Raw genomic sequence first — 10,496 nt, 5'->3', positions numbered from 1 at the left:
GAAGTATTGCCAGTTGGGGAGAGATGATTAATGCTTTCTACAGAAAATACTTCTTCGTTTCAGAGCAAGTCACTCTCTCTGATCTAGGAAGGATGTTTCAAAGGAGCAATGAACATCACAATGACTATGTGAAAAAGTTCAGAGTTCAAGCCTTGGATTGCCATGATCCAGACGTCACATAGCAACAATTTGTCGAATTATGCATCAAAGGAATGATCTTGGTCTACAGATCTTTATTGGAAAATCTCCGGTTCCATAATTTTTCAGAACTTCATGAAGCAGCCAGACGATCAACGACCACTGCACCTGCTTTTACTGGAAAGAACAAAGTCTGCAAGGTCGAGGAACCTCAAAGCAGCCGACGCCCAATCAACAAGCAGTACAATCTCCAGCCTTCCATGAATGTTGCTGAATGGAGCAAGAGAAAAGCCGAAGTGCAGCCACATACGAACGCTTCTCCAACATCCCAAGGTCCTCTTGCAAAGAAAGGATAACCAATCTTGCACAATCCTCGACCCGACATCAACGAGCGGGGAAATGATCAAACATGGACTCAAACTTCCATCTTCCCACTGAAGAAGTGATCGAGTTACTGGAGTTATGGGTTCTGATGCAATCTATTGTTCATCAAAGAGAGCCAACTGAAGAAAAAATGGAGAATCCCAGGTACTGTCATCTTCATAGATTCATTAATCATCCAACAAGTAATTGCAATATTTTGAAGCACATCTTCAAAGAGAAGGTTGATCCACAATAACTTCAACTGGGACTGAAGGAGTACACACAAATCCTCTCCCAATCAGAACCTTTACACTCTTTGAAGAATTAGTCAAAGAAGCAGTTCAATTGTTGATCGAGCATATCCGTGAAATTGGCACAAAGGAAAGAAATGTTCATAGCACCGAATTACATTGTGTCAGACGTCTACCCATCCCAGAAATACTCCTCATCCACAGACAAAGAGATGCACTGATAGGTGTCTAAAACACCTTAATATTTATCTATTGTTTATGCTTTCTTTGCGAGTTTTTCTTGTAAATTATGTATCTTATGTTTACTTTTGAGTTATACAGGTGTTTTGGAGTCATTTAAGCGAAAGACGTGAAATACATGCTCAATTCGTTGCTCAATTGTATTTGAAGCAGAAAATAAAGGAGGCCACCTCACTTGGATGCCATTATCAACTGAGACGGTGCCAATATACATCTCAGTTTCCTTACACCCAACCATCATCTCAGTTTTACACCCAACCCAGAATTTGATTGCGTCATTTTCCCTAGTTCAGACAGGTTCATATGCAGAAATAGATTATTGTGCTGATGGGAGAATCAGTGAGAAAGATGAGAGGGGTTTTGGAGCTCAGAAATAGACAGAGTTGTAGGTGGAAACATGAAAAAATGGAGGATATCTGAAGCCAGTTAGAGATGGAATGATTATGGGGTTGGTTAGATGATGGGTTTGCTGTCGAGATCTAACAGCTGAGGTCTTTGATTAGAGAGGGTTAGAAGAGACGAGAATAGAGGATCGATCAGGGTATGAGATTTGTAAGGGTTTGTTCAAGAAGAGAAAAGGGGGTCTACTTCTGAGATAGAGAACGAGTTTGTGTTTGAATCACTCGAGTTGAGAGAAATCATCTATCAATCATTCTCGTCTGAAATTCAGAGAGAAGTGAAGTAAGTTATGGCGACACCATTAGATTAGAGAAATCGAGAGCATCGACTGGCAGAGGAAATGGGGATCGAAAAATCAGGAGAAGGAGGTGATTAATGGGTTTGTAATGAATAGAAAGAAGATCGGTTTGCTGGTATCTGAAATATCGGAGGGAAGAGCAGCAGTTCAACTGCTGAAACTACAAAATGGGTTTCAAATTGAGTCTCCGGAAGATCTGAAATGATGGGTGTGTGGTTGAATCGAAGAAGAGACGGAGAAGGAATGAAGAATTAGTGGTGAATTTAAAGTTGGGTTTGGCTCAGATTGAGAAGAAGCTGGAATTGTTTGAACTGCTACTGAGTTGATGTTGAGATTGCAGGTGGAATGGCTAGTCTGTGGCTCAATGATGCTGCAGAAAATAATGGTGATGGACTGATAAAGCAAAGATGGTTAGGGAAGGTTTTGAAAGGAGCTACAACAGTTGGAGTTTACAGGAAGAATTGTGTTTGTTGCCATGGATTTTACAAGGGTTTGATGGCTTGAGGTATCAGAGATTGAGACTGTTGGTGCTGCCAGTGGGTTTTGATGGAATTCAGGCAAAAATGCAGTTGTAGTTATGCTGCTGGGTGTGGGCTCAAGGAAGTAAATCTGATACAGTTGGAGTTAAGATGAGGGAAGTCGTGGTTGTATGCAAGGGACTGATACTAATGCTTGCTGTTGTGTGGAGCTGAAAAGAGGGATGTTGCTATGCTGTTGTTGGTTATGGAGGCAGTAAACAAGCTGAGAAGATGCAAACTGGTGGTGCATCTGCTAATATAGAATGACAGTGGTCTGGTAATGGTATTGAGGGTGCTTGTGGTGTTGAACCTGACTTACATGAGGTTGGCTTGAGATGCAGTGTGCAAGTGATGCTGGGGAATGATTTGAAGTCATGTAGCAGTGAAGGCATGAATATGTAGCAGGTGTTTCATCTGGGATGCCAAGAAGAAATTGAGATGTTGATGCTGCTGGAAATTACAATTAATGGTTGAGGTGCTGCTGTGTTGATATTTAGATGGTTGAGCAACATGTAATTCTGGTGTTAGTTGCAATAGCAGGGTGCAGTTGGAATTACAGGGAAGTGTGGTTGAATAACATTGCAACCAAAACTGTAGAAACTGTGCAGAAACGCAGCAATAATGGCGAGCCAGTGAGTATAGGCCGAGATGCTGGATTTATGAGATTAGAGCATGAATCATAAAGTTTGAGTCAATCATAAAGGTAGAACGAGTCAGATGCGAAAGTTGACGGCTGGATGTATGAGTTTGGAGTCGCGCTTTTGGGCACGTTTCTGCAAGAACAAGGAATTGGCTTAGATGATTTCTGTGAATGTATGGACTGCAGAGAAGGAGAGTTGAGTTGCTGGAAGTATATGATTCCCTTGTGACAGTTTCAGATATGTCAGGCGGCCAGAGAAAATTTCCCGGTGACTGGATTCCGGCGCCGATGACCAGATTCCGGTGATGACGTCATCAACTACAATGACCAATTTTGGACCCAGAATTTCCAGAAGAGATGTCTTAATACATGGGTTTGGTAGAAAAATTGGAGAGGGTTTCGATAAGATTTGACCTACTTTTGTAAAGAGTATCTTTTTGGGAATTGGAGAAGCATATAAATAGAAAACTCTTTCTCTAAAATATCTCCATTAGCGAGTCTCCTCTACTTTCGCTTCTAGGGTTTTACAACATGAAAACTTTTCTCTATATCGTTGTGATGAACTCCTTGAACATGAGTAGTTAATTTTATTATTGGTTTATGGATTAAGATGATTTCACATTACATGATTTTGGGTTTAATATATTAGTTTTGTCTCATATTTATCGTTCATGATTCTCTGAAAATATAGTTGCATGATTGATGTATTGCAACATGATTTGAGTATTTATTTTGTCAAGTTGCAAATTGGTAGAACTCATATCCATATCTATAGCTAGTTTAGGATTAATCATCGAGCGATAATCCTTGAACACAAGTAGCATAAATATGATTGTAGGTTATAGTGATATATCATTGTGATCATATGAGAACCATGACCTTTGTTCGAATTGTTTGCGCAACGTATTTCAATTGCATTGATTAGCCTAATTTCATGAATCTTAATGCTCCATGAGAATTGAACTTGATTAGCGCAAGGCGTTAGGTTATTATTTTGGTAGAATTCATACTTGCATCGTTTTACATGTATGTGTGATGATAAGAGGAAATTGTGGGATATTCTTTCGACTAGGTATCTTAGGGCTTTTGATAATGAGAGATTAAATATCAATTCTAGTTATTAATACAAGAACGTGTTAGTGAATGAAAACGAAATCCTTGACCAATACTTTCACATCCTTGATTTGCGTGTTTACTTTTCATTGTTTTGCTTTTATTTTATTTTAGTTTATATAATAATCAGAAACCCCCATTGTTTTATATAGGAAACCATAACATATTGACAACCTAAGTCCTCTCCGTGGGAACGATCCTTTCTTGCCCTTGCTTCATTATATATTTTGAGTAGTAAGAAAGTGTAATTATTTTTGACGCATACGACAGCGATCAACTCCTAAGTGTAATTATTTGGAGTATCAGTTTTTATTATGAATTTTATTTTCTTATTGTATATATATATCATGTTGTGAATTTCCCATCTTGAACTTTAGTTTGAATAACTAAATTATACATTGAGGACAATGTAAAGTTTAAGTGTGGGGGATTTCTTACCACAGTCCATCTTAAAGGAAATGAATTCGGAAAAATGTTGATCAATGCTGACACCGCCATCAACATCATTCCACTGAAAACCCTCAGAGCCATAGGAAACACTCGACAAGAATCTACTTGTGATCCCATTTCAATCAGAGACCTTGAAGGAACGCTCAGAAATACTTATGGATACATCACTCTCAAAGTGAACATAAGTTCAACCTGGACAGAAATTAAGTTTCAAATAATCAGGAAGATCCAGGATATAACGTGTTCTTCGGACGAGCGTGGATCCATACTGAAAAGATGGCTACTGACAAAGCTCCTTTGGTTGCACATCTATCCAACGAAGAAAGTTCTGATCCAGAAGATCTGTCTGACGTTCTATCATCAGAGCACTTGGAAGAATTTCGAACTTTGACAAGGTTGAAGCAAGAACCTGCAAAAGATGCATAGACATTCATCAAGAAGCTCCGCACTTAGGCAAGTATCATTCCTTACATGTCTATGTCGTTTATTTCCTCACATGCTATCCTAGCATGGGGACTCAATTCTGCTAGCAACTATGCAAGATGTTATGAGTGGATAGCTTCACCACATTAATATTTTACCAAGTGGTTGAATATGACATTTCTCCGAATCGAACACTGAGACACTCATTACTGAGATGATGTCCAAGCCTCGCAAAGAAAAGTTTGGACGTATCCTTGTAGGAGTGTTCATGTATGCCACAAAATCAGAAAGCTCTGATGTCTGCACAAGTGTTGAATCCCACTACTGCAACGAAAGGAGTGCTGAATCAACAGAAGATACTCAGGTACGAGATGATCCAACCTAAGATCTTAAGGGATATGACGCTTCAACGCTCAAGCATCTAATAATCCTTCAAATTGTACTCCCAATCAAAGAGTACACCTTCTATAATGGCGCATTTAGCTTCAGCACAAATATCTCGACGATGACACACTGATTAAACACCAGCATGATCAAAGTGTAAATGAATTTATCCCATGATAAGACTTATGAAGCAGATGCAATATCATTCATCCATGGATGGCACAAACTCCTTCAACATACACCGGGGACTTGATCTTATTGGAGAAATCAATTCTATTTCAATAAATGTTATCCACATAACAAGTTATTGCAACATGATGTGATTCCATGGAACTTCATCAGCGGGTCTGTCTACATCACAATCCCTTGCACGACATAGGAACTTCCTCTCTTCACCGATCACATGGAAACTGCCGCTGTTATCTACCGCAACAACATCGATTCCCTGACATGGCACTTCACAGTAAAGGTTCAGGAGAATTTGGGTTAAACCCTACACCCTCATCTTAGGGACGCTCAACTCATCAATTAGTTCGTGAATGTAAAGGCTCACTGGATGAAGGAGTAAAGACTATGTCGATAATCATGGATCTATCCTTTTCGGTCTCTGGAGAAACTTCGACCATAGTATCGGCATCAACAAGCATTTTTGGAGAAAATTCTATCATGATCCAGCATCAACGACTGTCTCAGGGGCAACTTCCTCATGACCAGCTTCATCAACTATCCGTTCTCTGAAGTGTTACTCGATGGATCGGACCTCTCCAAGCACTAATGATTCATATCAAGGTGTGTAGACATGAAATATGTTCACATGAAAGTCTTTCCGAAGCTTGCACAACAGGCGGGCACAATCCCAAGTCTTCTACAAGAAGTTCTCATCACCTCTACCAATGAAATACAACATACTTCAGCCCATGGGTTTACAAAAACGTACCAATGAGTGAGGAATGGGATAATACTTCCTCAAGAAAGATGTTCGTCTATGTCACTTCTACAACATACCGAAAGGGCACATCAATCGGACATACGAGCTGAAAGATATGGCCTCCACACTCAAGTTCATGGAATCTGAAAACTTGCACGGGATTACAATTTACAGATGTGCACGCTTCGTTGGCTGACTTATACAACTCCAAATTGAGTGATTCTTTTTTCATATGATAACTCTGTCTCTTAGATTCAAAAGTTGGGGTCAAGCACCGAATTCCGACGACGTATGAGGTTCCTACAGCCTCCAGAGCATACAACATGCAAGCAGAAATTCGTGAACGGGATTCATAACCTCTACAGTCGATCGATGTCCATCAAGTCTTTTCGCTAAGTCCTTCATCAAGGTACCTCCTACTTCGACCACTTAGGAGTTTACATCAAGTTTTTCTTACCTGGATCCTCTATCTAGGTCTTGCCAGAAGAAGAGAAAAAAGAAAGGTAGAGATTTAAAAAAATACTGGGGACTGACGGTCCACTGATCATGACGATCAGTTCACAGTCCAAGACTCGTGACTAGCACCTAGTTCGCCTGCGCTAATAATTCATCATAAAACGAATAGTACAACCAAGACATACAACCATGGTCATTACATCATCCCCTCTTGAGAGCAACTTCAGTTAAGGTCCCGTGACCAAGGTTTCAGAAGTGATGTTTCTACAACTGACAGAAAGAAGATGACACTGCAAGCACAATGCTCATGTATCAATCGAGGGGTCCTGATCTCAAATGAATCAATGATATTAAAATCCTTCACCAACCGTTCAAGACACAAGCGAATGGTCTAAACACACAACAAGAGTGTTTTACAACAAGATCGTCTGAGATGATTTTACATTGTCCCGCACAAAGCAGCGAGCTAGGATTTTTTTTTTTTGAAGAATCTAGGGATGGGTTATATACCATTCACTTCGTATGGATGTCTTCTACAACATATCCAAAATTCACAGCAATTGGAGAAACGAGCAAAAAGATGTGGCCAAAACTTTGGACTACATGACAGCTGAAAATTTTCTGAAAACCTCTTGGAAGTTTACTGTTTCGTTGATTTCGGCCCTTAAACGTGCACAAAATCCGAAAAGATTTTTTTACTAAAGCTTGGAAATTTTTTTGAGGATGAAAAAACATGGGTAGATCACAAAATTCCGACATCGGACGAAGATTCTACAGCATTTTCAATGAAGAACTAACTTTTGAATTTTCTGATGACGAATTATGACTAAATTCTTCATTCATCCACGTCAGGAGCTACACCATCAACGCAAGGCGCACTTCATCTTCAGCTGATAGTCTCACTTGCTGAAGTCGACGGTGTTTCTGCTGATAAGATATGAGCTCTTCATCTCTTTTCTTCTATGACATTTCATTACGTCTCTGCTTTCTCTCCGCATCTGCTAATACCAAGAAAGCATATATCTTAGCACAGACGACTCCCAGATGATCAACTCCCAGACGATCGAGATACATACAATGTATCATCTTTCCAGCGTCTCCGAAAAGTTGATTCACCTCGGCATGAACATTTGCAGAAGTCTTCATCTTTGACTTGATATTTCTGGAGCGTTTCCCGGAAGAACTAGAAGGGTGGTTGTAACTGGAAGTCACCATTATCTGAGGCGAAATACATGGAGTCATGGATATACCAATAACAAACACGCAACAAAAATGGTAACAATCCAACTCTTACCAATTTACAATTTCACTAGTTGTAGTGATTATAACGTCAGAATTTCGAAAACTTGCTCGTTCCTTCAAACCTGCAAAGACGAGCAAAATTCATTATTCAAAATCATAACTTGATTTTCATAAAACCGTGAACAACCCACATGGATTTTAACATCCACTGGTTTTTCAAAAATTGGACAGACGTCCATTCTACAATTGTGAAGACTCACATACAAACATTATTTCACCATGTATAATTGTCTACTTTCAACAGTTGTTCAAAATCAAAACATTGATTTTACAAGAAATATGTTTTAACGTGAAACTCACATCTATATATATTTTTGCTCCCTGAAGAGTATATTTTCAAAAATTTGTGAAAGCTTACATTTCGAAAATACATTTTTTCATGAAAGCTCATAGACAATTTTTTTACTAACAGACGCACGTCTATTAAAAAAAAATAGAAAACTTTTTCTCTCGTACAAGCATCCACCTTTGAAACAAGAGTTTATTATAATCTCACATATTTTAAAAACAAATATATCATACATTAGGGATTATTGCTAGTTTCTTAAACTAGCGATCGAACGAACGTCCGTTCCTAAAACAAGTGTTTTTATAAAAGTCACGTCTATACGTGCATATGTATATATAATTTTAACATGAAAAACTCATGAACAAGTTATCAAGTTCTGAAAAAGAAATTAAAAAAAAAGCGGTGCTACACCAATTTATGCTCGTCAGACAATGCTTTATCATGCTACTGGGATCTTCGTTCAAGCCATGGTTAACTCGCACAATCGAAAATCCGGTAACATTCTATCTTACGAATAATTTCAATTACTTATTTCGTCTGTAACTAGAAAATCACCATCCAGTGCTGACTGAGGAACATGACTGTCCCTCACTAAGCAGGGGACTTAATGTAGATGGTGGATTTTCGACAATTGCTAAAATTGTAAAACCATAATCTTACATATTTCTGTTCCAGCAATCAGATGAGTATTGAAGCTCATGTCTCTCATTGAAACATGAAAACTCATGTCACAAGAACCTCTGACTGAGTATATTGTCTCTCAGAGCATACATGAATACGCAGTCTCTCAACTGAGGCAACGACATATTTCATGAATACTGAACAATTTCAGTAATTACTTTTATATAGAATCGAACGATTGGACGGCTCCTAGACAACTTTCCTGCTAGTATAGAGCAATAATGTCTTCAGGATGTAACAATGTTTTCCCTGACTATATAAAAGACATGTGTATAGAATCATTATGATTAGACGGCTCCTAGACAGCTTGCCTGCTAGTATAGAGCAATAACGTCTTCGTGATGCAACAATGTGTTTTCCCTGACTATACTATACATAATAAATATGACGCTTCAACAAGCTCATATCACCCAATCCTCGAATAATTAACGCTCCTAGACAGCTTGCCTGCTAGTATAGAGCCATAAATTAATTATTTCTAGTCATTAGATTCATTAAATGAATCCTAGAAAATATTCTACGTTCTTCATAATATTTCATTACTTCAATTTATGATTCTTCCCAGTAGAATTCCATGGGTTAGTAATAAATATTCAACGTACGGGCATCTGAGCCACCATCGAGTAAGCCCCGAGGAAATGGTGCAAGTGTATTCAACAATAAATATGCTAAACGAGCACCTGAATGCACGAACGAACATTCAATAACACGAAGGAACGATCAAACCATGGAGTAAATAATAATAATAAAATATCTAAACGTCTAAGGGGACCAAGCCCACCGGCCGGCCGGTCATGCCGTCGTGGTCGGTCCAATGCTTCTCCTTTTATTTTGTCATATTTTATTATTTTCTTTGATCCCATGAAAATCCCTTCAATTGATGAAACTCCTTCGTTTCATGGTATTTCCTTCACATTAAGGAAATTATACAAAAAGTAAATAAAATTAGGAAAGGTGTCACGGGACCATGTTCACTAGACGGTCGGCCATGCCCTAGCCGTGACCAGTCCCACACCTTGTAATTCCTTATTTTATTAATTATTTCCATCGTCTCATGGAAATCCCTTAATTTCATGATATTTCCTTCAAATCATGAAAATATTATAAAATTAGGGAAGACTCACGTGACTGGGCCCAAGTCGGCCGACCATGCCCTAGTCTGGCCGATTCCACACGCCCTTTATTCTATTATTATTAATTATTATTTTTTCCCTCATCTCATGGAAACTCCTCCACTTCAAGGAAACTCCTTAGTTTCAACAAACTCCTTGATTTCATGGTATTTTCCTAAAATCATGAAAATAATATAACATTAGGGAAAGTGTCACATACCTGGCTTATTGGTCGGCCGGCCATGCCTTAGCCATAGACGGTCCCACACTTCATGATCCCTTATTTTATTATTATTTCCTTCATCTTATGAAGTTTCCCAGTTTCAACAAAACCTTGCTTTCTTCGTATTTTCTCAAAATGTTGCTCAAACGCTCGTCAGAAAATACCAAAACTCTCAGGACTGAGATACGGACACCATGGTGACACGAACATGCCTCCATGACCGGCCCTAAGGCTTGCAAGAGGCCGGTCCCACACTTATTCACAATTTTGACCTAATTTTCCATCAAT

The sequence above is a fragment of the Papaver somniferum genome, chromosome 7 (assembly GCF_003573695.1).
Source record: "Papaver somniferum cultivar HN1 chromosome 7, ASM357369v1, whole genome shotgun sequence".
Classification (NCBI taxonomy): domain Eukaryota; kingdom Viridiplantae; phylum Streptophyta; class Magnoliopsida; order Ranunculales; family Papaveraceae; genus Papaver; species Papaver somniferum.
Note: the sequence above shows the minus strand (reverse complement) of the source record.